The following is a 13,147-nucleotide window of genomic DNA, read 5'->3' on the forward strand; positions in this document are numbered from 1 at the left end:
CCGCGATAATGAAAAAATGAACTTTTCGTTAGGTCACCCAGCTGATCGTTTTCATTGAATAAAAAGATAATAGAATGCGTTGATATATTTTTGTTTGTGCAGATATTTTGCATTAATGTGTTTAAAGCGGGCTTTTGAGTCTTGATAGCTGATGCCTGGATAAATACGAATACACAAAACAGTAATATCCTATTTTAAAACACAAAACAAGAAAAAGTCAAGGAGAGCAATATTTTAAAATAAACGGTTTATACAAATTTTGTACTTTATCTTGTTGTGTGTTTTTCTTATAAATATTGTACTATTCAAATTTTCTCCTTTTAGTTTCAACGTGTTACTATAATTAACAATCATAATTATGACCTATAAAAAGGTTGTATTAAAAATCGGTAGATAAAGTCTTCCTTTGTAGGATTGTGTCATAGTGCACTGTTGAGAATAGTTGTTGAGTTATTGTTAAATATATTTGATTAAATATATTTGGAAAAATTGATTAAGTGTAGAATAATTAGCATTTAGGATTATGTTTGCATTAAACATTAAAGTTTAGCAAAGTTTTCAAAGAATTCACCTACTGGTGTTGTATTGTATCGAAACTACAGAGGTTGAACGTTACAAGATTATCCTTTATTCTTCATTTATTTTTGGAAAATTCACTGGCGACACCAGAAATATCTTACAGTGATCTACGTTTGGAGTAAAATACCATCAGACCATTCGATGTGTAAAAGACAACCCTCATAATAAAGGAATTTTGGTGTTTAAAACATCATTTTTTAAATGAGCTTTAACCTTACACAATGGACTAGAAAAAAATCTTTTTATATAAAAAATGTTTCAAAAGAAGGTGAGTCTGTCAAATTTGTTGTTTGCTTTTTATCTCATTTAATTTAATTTTATATTTCATTATTACGATAATATAAATGCTTTCCCTGAAAATTTTGATGATTTTGATTCATTTTGGTGCAAACTTATTACTAATTTAATGTGGCCTCTGAATAATATCGCAAAAATGAAGTGATCATCAATTTTCAAAGGAAAGATTCAAACCTTCTGATATTTAAAACTGCCAACAAATTATACAAATAGCTAATTAGCACATAATATTACGATATTTTCATGCAAATAAAACAATTTTTAAGCTATAAAATCAACATAGATATATCCTTTTTGATTATATCATCAGTACCCTATATTTTGTGAACATCGTATTCGCAAACCATTGTAATAACTATCGTTTATATTCATACAATATAAAATGGACCAAAGACCAAGGATAAAATGCTATTATCCTTTAACTCATATATTCACTTTTATATGTATGTTATTATGTACACTATACACAAGCAAAAAGCGTCCGATGTAGCTCATATGTGTGAGAGATAGTCGTCTAGGTTACTCCCTAGTCTATTTCGTCTCAATGCAATTTTTTACTTCTTCAATTAGCTTGGAAATTTGTTCGTTTACTTATTTTTTCTTAAGGAAGTATATTCTTACTGTACCATTAAAATAGGGGAAAATTTGAGAAACATATATGTTTTGCGAAAAAGCTTTCTATTCGTGCACGTAATAGAAATAGAAAATAACTAGTAATATGAACTTATATTGATTAAAATTAAACCTCATGACGTACTTGCTCTGGTCAGGATTAATAAAATAATATTGATTGTCCTTAAATTAGGACCATTCTAATATTCAAGGTTAGCCAATATGTTTTCGGATACTACAAAACAATCTAACCTTGGCAATCTTCCTATATATATAGAGCTATATGATATGTGTATTTGAATGAACAAGATTTATACTTGAATTTCAAAAAGATTCACGTTGTAAATAAAGGGAAAAAAGTGTGCTTGAGAAATAGATAAAAACGGATTTAGTTCTTTTATTTTTTTTTTTGCATCTTCTTCGTTCCGTATGCGTTTGTGTACGTACTCCTTCTTTTACAACGTTGTGTTTTGTAGTTATGTTTGCTTTTTTATTTTATATGCTGCATGTTGTGTGTATTTTATTTATATAATTTATATTTATTTATTTTTTTGTACTATCTGTTATAATAAATGTCGAAATATTGTTTAATTACTTTACTGAATTTAATAAAATTTATTATATCTTATTGAATCGTGTTTAAAGTTGGCAGGATTAGTAATGTGTTTTCACAAAAATTAATGAAAAAGAAAATTTGTTACTCTTGAAAGAGATTTAGTACACGAATTTGTATGTCAGCAACTTGTATAAAAGCAGCACTTTGCAAAAAAGAAAATATATGAATTATTCAATGTACCCTAATAAAGTTCAGTTATTTATAATTTTTAAAATATTTATTTCATTTCGTAAGGCTTGTTAGCGATGGAGCCCGTGACAGTAAGCCCCACCTTATGTAATAAAATTGAGCTTCATCTTATGTAATAAAGTTTCGACTTCGTTGTGATTAGATCGAGTAGTTTCGAGTCGGTCGAGTTTTATTTATATGTATATATTTTTTATAACTCTTTAAGTTATTCGTGTGGACCTCAGGAGTCGTACCTGATCCACCCCACGGCTTGTTTATGAATAAATTTTACACATGAAACCTAAGTAACATTGACATTTCAGCAGATTTTGATATATATTTGTCTATAAAATTATTAACCTGGGTTTTCCATATACAATAGGATGGAGGTAGGAGGGTGACAAATACATTACCACCTATTATCACACCCACCAAAAAAATTTGATTAAAATCGGTCGAGCAGATTCAGAGGAGTTTAACCACAAACACCGTTTCACGAGATTTTTATATATTAGAGAAGATTACAATAATTTTTTACTTTTTAGTCCATATATATTTTTATAAACTAACTCGCTATCTTTTCTAATTATTAACATGTTCCGTTATGTATGCAAATGTCATAGTGTTTGTTCATATAACAATAGTGATTTTGTTGGATATTTGATGAATGTTTATTTTCCTTATTTTAGTGTTTTATTTCTTAATAAATTTGTTATCATTCTGCAATAGAACGGTAAAAAAAACATCTTATCGAACATTTATTGTTGTATGTTTGATTAAGATTATTATTTTGTAATGCGAATTCTATTAATAAACGGAAATACCTAAACTGTAAATATGATATTTGATGAATCACACACAAAGAATAATACTTCACTTTTTATTACTTTATAAAAAGCAATTGCATTGAATGTTCGATGCTTGAAGTACAATTCTCTTAAAATAATTAGATATTTTATGTTAATGAGTAAATAATATGTATCACGCAACAATCGTTGCAAATAATCCTGCAATTTTTCTATGAGAAATGCTATTTTCAGTCAAACTTTCTAAAGCAATGAATTCCTCCAAAAAATAAAACTATATTTGTGTTACTTTACATAGGCCAGCAATGTAAATAAACTTCCCTCATTATTATGCGTGACCAAACGCATTTGATTGAGTGCTTTGACAGCTGTCATCTTGAAATTAATACTAATGTAATAATTTTTGTTCGATATACATTTTTTTCAAGCTATTTATTTGTTTCTATTACTATATTCTCATATTTTTGAGCAGTGGTTCCAAGGTTCTCGAATTATTACCACAGAAATCTGTGATTGTGAGGGACAATGCTCCTCATCTCTCAAGGCAGCTAGAAAAGTAAACAGTAGTGGGAAAAAAGATGACAAAAATATAGCTTACCACCAACAAAGTTTTCTTAAAGTACAAGTTATGGAGTTGGTAAGAGTAGAAAAGTTTAAATATAACGAACATGTTGTTAATAATATGGCTAAAGAGAGGGGGTGGGTCGTATTGATGTTCCCACCGTTTCGTTGCAAATTGACCCCTTTCGGATTAATTTGTGCACAAGTTAAAAGATATGTCGAAAAAAAAAAACTTTTAAGCTAGCAAAAGTTAAAACGTTGCTAGAAGAGGCAATAAATTCAGTTACCTCTGAAAACTGGAAAAAATGCTACGAAAGTTGAAAATAGAATGTGGGTGCTAGATAAACCATCTTGATGACATTCAATACAAAATTATTATTAATGTTAATGGATCTGATTCAGAATCATCAGACAGTTCAGAAAATAATGGTTGAAAATAAAAATTTTAAAATTATAATTATTGATTTCTGTTTTCTCCTTTATTTCTTACAGATTTAACTTATAAATCGCAAAAAAACATGTAATATACTTTAGTTATGGACACTACACACTAAAAGGGACGTAAATGAAAATCGGTTGAATATTGCATTTATATTTATCAATCTAAGCATGCAGTGTTAACGTGCGTTTATTCACATCACTAGCCTCTTAAAAATAACCCCAGTAGACATAAAACTTTTTGACCACCTAGGTTTCTAACTCATCCGATGGTTAAGTTTACAACAACAAAAAACTCTTAATTTATACACGAAGTGGATTTTTTCAACAGGTTTTTCGCGTCATTTCTCGATACAAATAAATATTGAAGAAATATTTGTTATCAGTGTACAATATTATAAACACTTATTATACGGTACAAATATTTGTATAGACTTTATTATCAGTTATGTGAGTGATTGTACTGGCGTTTGTGGCTGAGTGCTATTTAATACCTACTTACACATGAATCATTTATGTTTCTAGAAAAACACGTATTTACCTTAAACATGGATAAAATATTGGTCATTTATATAAAATATTTAATCAAAATTTTGTGTAAATTCGATTTCTATAACTAACTACAATCGGACTAACCCATTCGCATTTTTTAGACTTTAATCATGTAAAATAAATTTGGCATACCAAAATTAATATTTTAGTTAATTTCAGGGAAAATGTTTAAATTATACAAATAAGAGATAAATTTTCATTTGGATAATAAATAGTCGAATAAATATGGGTATGATTAAATAAAATTTATGCATTGGCTATTCCCAGCACAAGAAATTAGATACTTTCTAACAAAAAGCTCAACATAAGTAATAGCTACAAAACAAAAACACATCAAATGTTTTTCTTAAAATATTTTTAATTAAATAAAGTTAACTAGGTGATATATTATTCAAATCTAGCTACTTGCGAGTTTATTTGATAAGACAAAATCCAGGAGGGAGATCAATAGTCCCAGGATAAGCTAGCACCAAAAATTAAAGTACTGAAAGAAGGGAACTGACAATAAAGTGATTCAAATTCTGCGGGCTGTCATGAATAACTTGGTTGCGTGAAATTTCTTATTGCTTAGTTGCAATTAATTTTCTAAAATGCTTTTTTTATATCAAAGTTGTTAAAAATAAAATTTACTTAACTTAGGGAGTTAAAAATACAATTTATTATTTAATTGAAAGTACCTACAATTTAAGAAATTTTCTGAAATTCTTTTTAATGTCTTTTATGGCTGTATAGCAAATTTGCTGAAGCCAATTTTAATTAATAATAATGTCTTTTGTAGTACAAGTGAAATTTACAAAATTTTAAAAACCCCCGACAAATTTTTCGAATACGGAGCCTTTTAAAGCCTTTTAAAGGATGAGCCGATTTTGAAGATCACCGCCAATCTTTTTGGTTTTTCGGGTACGGAACTCTAAACTCGCATTTAAATAAGCTTAGAACACTCACCATTAAATTGCCTTTTAAACGAAATCACAAAAATCAAAATCGGTTCATCCTTTTAGGCACTTCGATGTCACAGACAGACAGACAGAAACACATAGAGACAGACACACACACATAGCAGTCAAACTTATAAGACCACCTTTGTTTTAGACCGGGGGTTAATACAAATTTGCACCAATTATATAAAGAGAAAAATTTCGAATTTTGCTTGTTTGCAATGGAAAAACTCAAAAACTACTGAACCAATTTTAAAATTTTTTCATTGATATAAAGCTACATTATCAGCGAGTTACATGAGTTATTATTTATTTTCGAAAATTGTAGAACCTTACGAAAATTTAAATAATGTAACCCAAGGTTTCAAAAATTTATTTATAAATGTCATTATAATGGGTAAACTGAAAAGCAACTGGGTCGATTTTAAAAGCTCTTTCACCCGTAGAAAGGCTTTGTTTTATAACTGAACAAGTTATAACTGTCCAGCAAAGCGGGTGGGTAATTGTTAGTTGAAAAATAAAACTTATAAGTTTTCTTTTAATTTTAAGACACTGATATTAGGAAAGTTGTAGATATCCTTTCAAGATTTGTATGTCATTTTTACAAGTTATCAAGTGACAAGCGTTTATTTCTGTATCCCTTCCATTCTGGGCGCGTGTGTAGTCTCGAAGCTAAATATCTTTGTTAAAAAAACTTATATTGCATTCTTAAAGGCAGTTATGAAAAGTTATTTCCATCATTAGGTAAGTTAATGATGTTAGCCGTAAGGGAAGAACTTGTCTGAACAGCTTGTTTAGAAAGTATCCAAATTCGTATTTTGATGCTAACATATAAATACAAATATCACGTTTAATTTCTCAAACACAAAATTTATTCGCATATTTTGATTTAAATATTACATATCCACAAATATATATAATAAATATGACGTAATAATAATGATGATTTCTCTTTGATATTAAAACTATTCACTCATCATACATAGCATCGCAGTCAGAGAAGTCCCAGTGAGCTTCATTTGTTTATATGTATTATTGTTTAACAGGTCAGGGGAGTAGTAAGTCGACAAGGGAGCTGTAAATTCTATACTCTCATACATGGGGTAAAAACAGGTTATTATTATCTTCTGTTATGTTTCATATATGATATGATTTATATGTATTCGACACATACCTAGGTACTAAAAGCGGTGGTGAATGATATTTTTAGAGGTTCAATAACTAAATTTTCTGTCTTGCCTCGTAACATATGTAGACTTTGGAGGTACGTATACATTATGGCTTCGGTGAACAATGCGAAAGCTAAAGAGTTTGGTCATTAGTCCAGCTGTTCTCAGCGAAATCGTTTTACAATTATTTTCTAGTAAGCATTCTTATAAGTTATTCAATGACATACGCCACAAACTCCGTAACAACTTTTTAAATATGTTTCTTCTCTGAAAGATGCTCATATAAAATGTTCTAGTCGCGTCCCAATCCTGGATAATAAAGTCAAGATTTTTCAACATAACGGGTTATACGTTGAATCCTTAGGAGGCCGCGGCCGGTTCCTAAATCAAAATTGAGCTACAAATATCTGGACTGTAATAGTTTCAAACACAAACGTCGTGAGTTTCGAGTATAAAATCGCAAAAATAGTTGTAAGTAAAAATTAGAGTTTCAAAAAAATTAGTCAGGCTATGAACTGAAAAAAAATTGTTTCTTCAATTTTGCATTCGATAAATATTTTCGATAAGTATTCGAAATTTATACTACTCCCTCTTTTATATTTTGTTGCGATTTGGCTACTTATTTAATTAGATTCATGCCTCAAGGGTCGGTCATCTCCGTAAACATCATTTTGTGTAAAAATATTATGAAATTGCAGACACATCAAAATGAAAGAATATAATTTAATGTTTTGATTTCGAATTTCGGAATAAATTCGATTTATTTCAATCAAAAAATTTATAACATGATGGCAGAAGTGAGTATAGAATAGATGATGATGATGTCTGATAACACAACCAACACCAACCAACGTGCGTCGCGACGGGAAAGTCACGAGTTATGGTTTTTGTTTAAAAATATTTTTGTGCACGTATGTAGATTTTTTTATGTATTTGAATTTTTACAACTTTTGAGAGAGTGTTTTTTTTTTTTTGTACAAAAATATTATATATGCTGATAAGATTATATTTGGCGGTGTCATAAAAACTTTTTATAGAGGGTCCATTACCGGTAATGGAAATTAATGGAATACAAAAGTGGACATTCGAAAGCTAATAGTCGAGGCGGGCATTGAGTACGATTGAGTTATTTGGGTGTAGTGAAGATTCTCTACGGAATATATCCCCTTGGAAAACAACGTGGCATTCGTCCATGGAGTTCGCTGTGCTCCTTTAAAGAATGAAATAAAAAAGTGATACAGTATACTTTTCTCTCAATCGCTTGTGATAATGATTCATTTAGTGAATAGTTGATTCATTTAGAGATCCAACCTTTACCTTACTTATTCCCTCTATATACTGCAATATACACAATGTCAACTTTGAAGATCCAAATGGTACCCTTCAACCCACTTGTCTTCGCAAAAGGTCAGCTTTACTTACATCCCGTTGGAAACTAAGACGTCATTCGATGATGTATTTCACTGTGCTACTTTAAGGAATGAAATAAAAGTGTACAGTATACTTTTTTCTCAAAGCATGAGCACATAAATCTAAATCTATATAAATATCGGTAAAAGTCTATTACCGATAGTACTACCTTAAATTACAAATATGCTCGCTTACAAATTTGCAAATATGGCTCATATACCACATATATTGAATTCGGTCATATTAAATCAAACAAGCAAAAAAAAAAACGAACTATTATTACTGGTAATATGGGGTAATCTCAGAAAATTATAGTTTTGCGATAATGGTCGATTTTCATTAGAAACTATTTCGGTATATCTTAAAAATCTATGGAAAATCATCAAAAAGTCATGTCTCTCTAGTGTTAAACGACAAAGGAATTGGTCTGCAATTTCCGATTGCTAAGGCAACATTTAAAGTCATAGCCAGAAGGACCAATGATAACAAAATGTCTAATAATATGTTCTATTTTAACCAAACAAAAAATGTCACATTTTTTTAGTGTATATTCCTGGACTTATTCGCAGTTATAAAAAATTAAAAGTAAACATTCTTACACAAATAATTGAATAAGAATCAAATATTTAGGTTATGTATACATAGCCTTACGAATATATATGTACCTACATTATAAATAAACATTAAAAGTTAACGATTAAAACTTGAGATAATTACCTCATGTTATAATATATCAAATTGTACTCTACACCGTGGTATAGCTATACGCTATAAAGACCGTAAGCCCATAATTAATTACCATTTTTTATTTTGTCTGTCTTCAAGAACTGATCAAGATTGGTTTGAGCTTTAAGAAATTTAAGGTTTAATTTTTTCGAGAATAGATTAAATAGAAATTGAATTTTTCGATTTTCGTGTTTACAACGTCATATTTTTCTCTACCATATACTAGCCCAAAAAATAAGGTGACATTGTATTTATTTTGAAAATTCTTTAGGCGAGTAGCGTTACGCAAATGACGCATAACTTTCAAATAATATTCCTTTGACACTGTTTGGCCGGACGGAAAGAATTCATAATGCAAAACAAACGCGCGCAGTTTAAATTCAAATGTCGCCTTATTTTTTGGACACAGTATAATATGTTAAAATAAAGTTATTTTTTGTAAGTAAGGGTTGAAAATAAAGTGAAATTGTAACAAATAAAATCATTTTCAATCCTTTCGACAGTGGCAATCTTTCTGCCAATAATCTATACTATTGGCAATAATTTTTTTTTAATTTATTTTTCCTTTTACGGGTAACAAAAAAATCAATCGAATAACACGAATTTTCCATAAATTCGATACTCAGACCACGATTAAACTTACTTAATTAATTTCTTTGTTAGCAAACTTACTCTGAATTTCCTAAAAGGTAGACAAAAAAGAAACAAGAAAAATCCGCTTTGTTTTAAGCTCGCGGTCTTCTACGTATAATGTAAATATATGTAACTGATATTTCTCTGACACGATAATATGGGTTAGGAAGAAAAGTATGTATAATCAAGACAATGAGGTCATCCGTGTATAAGATTTTCTCTTCTTTAACATCAGAGTGACTAAATTTAACGTTGGTATATCAGTATTACTGAATTCTCTTGGAATACAAGGCGTTTCTTCTTTGAATTATCTTCGTTCGTTGCTGGTTGACGATTAATTATTTCTGTGGTTTAGAACCGTTAAATATAATCATTAATTTTTCATTTATTAAAATAAAAGTAAATATAATATGTAAAAACTTCTGTTAGATAGTTTGATAATATACCAATAAAATCAGATTACCTACACCAAAAAAGTATATATGAAAAGTTCGTATTTCCCGGAATTTTTCATTCAAAAACTTTTAAGGATTTGCGGTTGATTAATTATTTTTATATATTAACAAAATAAAATAAAAAAATAATTTACAAACAAAATAGAAATTGATATCATGAGCCTCCGTGGCGCAATTGGCTAGCGCGTTCGGCTGTTAACCGAAAGGTTGGTGGTTCGAGCCCACCCGGGGGCGCTTCAATTTTTACAATTTGTGTTTCAAAAATATTTTGGCAGCATCTCTTTACTTTTACACAACAAAGAAGAAGAATAGTTCTTAAATCTTGAGCACTCAAACATAAATTAGCCCCAAGATATTTTCATAATTAGCCAAACACACCCTTCCTTTTTAAATATTCTTTTGTTATCCTTGATTAGCTTTCAAAAACAAGAAGGTAAAAAATTTAATTATACTAATTCCTTATTGTTAACCCTCATAATTCTTGTTTTTTTTTGTGTTTGTGTCTACTAAATACTTGAAATAAATCATAATAAACCAAACAATACTATATGATATTCGAAACGGAAGTACTTAATCTTATATGTGAATTATAAATTAGTATTCACTATAAAGCAATGTTTTGATTCATTATTTAAAAGCATTATTGTTAATAATAATTTCTCATTTTAATAATAATAAACTTAATTAATTAAGTTTATACGATGTATAAATATTGTTAAAACTATCAAATTTAAGTAACATTATTTATATTTATGTAAAAAGGGGTTAAAATCCATTTCTATTATAAAGATAAATTCACACCATAAAATACAAAACGCATACGGTATGAATTTAGAGAAAAAGTAACAATTAGTATGTAAAATGGGGGAACTCAATGGGGGAATATTTGGTCTGAAGATGCATAAGATTCGACTCTTGATCTTTTTTCCTTTGCTTTTATTATTAAATGATTTACCAAACATATTTATTCAATTATTTAGTAAAGTCAAATGCTCTTCAAGTACAACTAATTTCTATGCGAGCGCCATTAAATAGGAATGTTATCTCAAGATAACAGATAGTTTACATGATCTGTGAGAGCGATGTCACTACACTTACATAAAAATTTGTGAACTAGCTTGATACCCGCCACCTGGACTAAAAAGCAAAGACCATTGCATTATAGCCTCCACATCTATTGCTCTCGGTTATCCCCATTCTATAACACTTGAAATAGGGGTAGGAATTGTTTTACACAGGTAAAATATAAATACAGAATTCAATTCTTTTTAAATGTTATAAAGTCTTGATTCATTGAGTTTATCAGAAAAAGTGGCCATGACTTGTATCTCGCTCACAATTTTACAGAAATCTTTAATTTGTGGATCAAAAAGGTGCTCATAGATGGCGTAATAAAATTTCATAGGGTAAATTTTAATTTTTTTTTTCAAATGATAGCTCATGTGTTAGTCTGATTTATCAGCTATATTATTACACCCAATTCGGTAGTTTTTGGGTGAAATCTGAACAAACATCCTTACTTTCACATTTATAATATTATGTAGGTATAAATCCAATTTTGTTGAGAATTGATACTTTACACACGCAATTTTTTGACATTGAACTTCACATAATGAAAATATTTTATACTATTTGGTACACATGAGAGTATAATTTACATTTTCGAAACCTCAAACTTTAAAACTAAAAAATCATCGCTCTCACTATGAACATTTAAGCATTCTCTGTACCATCACCACCATTCAAATTTCTATGTTTTGTCGTATTATTATATTTTCATCGGTTCTTGATAAATTGCAAAATTTTAGGCCATTCAGATATCCAGAGGTGTATGGAACCTGAATAAAAGTTGGGACTAAATTTTTTTTTATCACTTCAGATAAAGAATTTTCAATTCGTGTTAAGTTAGAAAAGTTAAGTTGGTTTTTAAAAGTCTTTACTAGTATGCAAGATATGAACGTTTAAAATGCCTAATTAATTCCTATCGCCATAGAGATTACATATAAAACTTGGTTTTGCTAAAATGAGATGGGAAATCTTCGAATGCAATCTTTGATTACTAAAAACTTCTTCGTTTTTTAATCAATTTTAATTTCACTCTCCAAATTTGATCATAATATCAAAACTAGTTTTTAATTTTTTTGGCAATATGGCCAATTGGACATCAGGATTATCCCCTATTGTAAATCACATCATAGTGTTACATGGATGTTAAACTAATGTAAGAGTAAAAAATTTTATAATTTATTCACATGAAATTTAGTGTCCTACATGTGCACTTTTATCCTATTCTGATATTCAAACTCTCGTGAAAGAATAAATCCTGCGAATATCATTTATTTTGGCCTATCGAAACACGCATTACAGTATGACATTTCCTCTCAAGTTTTTCATTCATTATAGTATGAAACTACCTTTTATTTCTTAAATATGTTTAAAGTGAAGTGAATCAATGAGCATATTAACTTACGTATGACAAAGATAGAATATCTAACAAGAAAAAAAATTTCTAAACGCATAAAACTCATTTAATATATTTTATTATTGTTAAATCTATATTTAAACTAAATCCATTGTACTCTTTCTAACACAATTCATATAGAAATCGATAGATATTATGATTACCCCGTATAAATTTTAATAGTACAATTTTGGGTGGGTGAATCACATATGGTTTTTAGTTTCTACAGCTACGTACAGCCGTGTGTGTACCCTTATGTTATACAGTAAAAACTTACCCCTAAAATGGTAAAAACTACTCTGTATAATATAATTTCATAGTTATCTCAATTGATACTGCTGTGCTACTTTACTATAGTTACGCGCTGCGACTGACTACCACTACTGTGTGCAATGAAGGTTGTCGAATTCATACATAGAAAACTAATAATAAGGTATATTTTAATGTGCAACTATACGCATTTCTTTCTCGATTTGATTCCCCTAATTTTGTATTGTATATTTTGAATAAGTTTTTAACAAAAAATCAATCCTAAAAAAATACGTTCGTTTTATATGATATTTCGAATTATAAGTTCCTTGATTGTGAATTTTTTTCAACCAAATTTGGTAGACTGAGTTCCATTAAGGGTCACAAAGATTTCACGTGTCCAAAATTCATTTTGAAAAATTGCTTGAATCGATCGAAACTTTCGAAAATCTATACAGATAATCAGAGCCTCGATAA

The 13,147-nt window shown here is 29.1% G+C and overlaps 1 protein-coding gene and 1 non-coding gene across 2 annotated transcripts in view; one reads left to right on the forward strand and one right to left on the reverse strand.

The window, feature by feature from the left end:
* LOC123300903 overlaps window positions 1-13,147 on the reverse strand; it is an 876,857-nt gene that overhangs the window by 743,690 nt on the left and 120,020 nt on the right. The gene's annotated exons all lie outside the window — the stretch shown is intronic.
* On the forward strand, window positions 10,121-10,194 carry Trnan-guu. Its single transcript has one exon. It is a non-coding gene; the product is annotated as a tRNA-Asn (tRNA).

The sequence above is a fragment of the Chrysoperla carnea genome, chromosome 5 (genome assembly GCF_905475395.1).
Source record: "Chrysoperla carnea chromosome 5, inChrCarn1.1, whole genome shotgun sequence".
NCBI lineage: Eukaryota > Metazoa > Arthropoda > Insecta > Neuroptera > Chrysopidae > Chrysoperla > Chrysoperla carnea.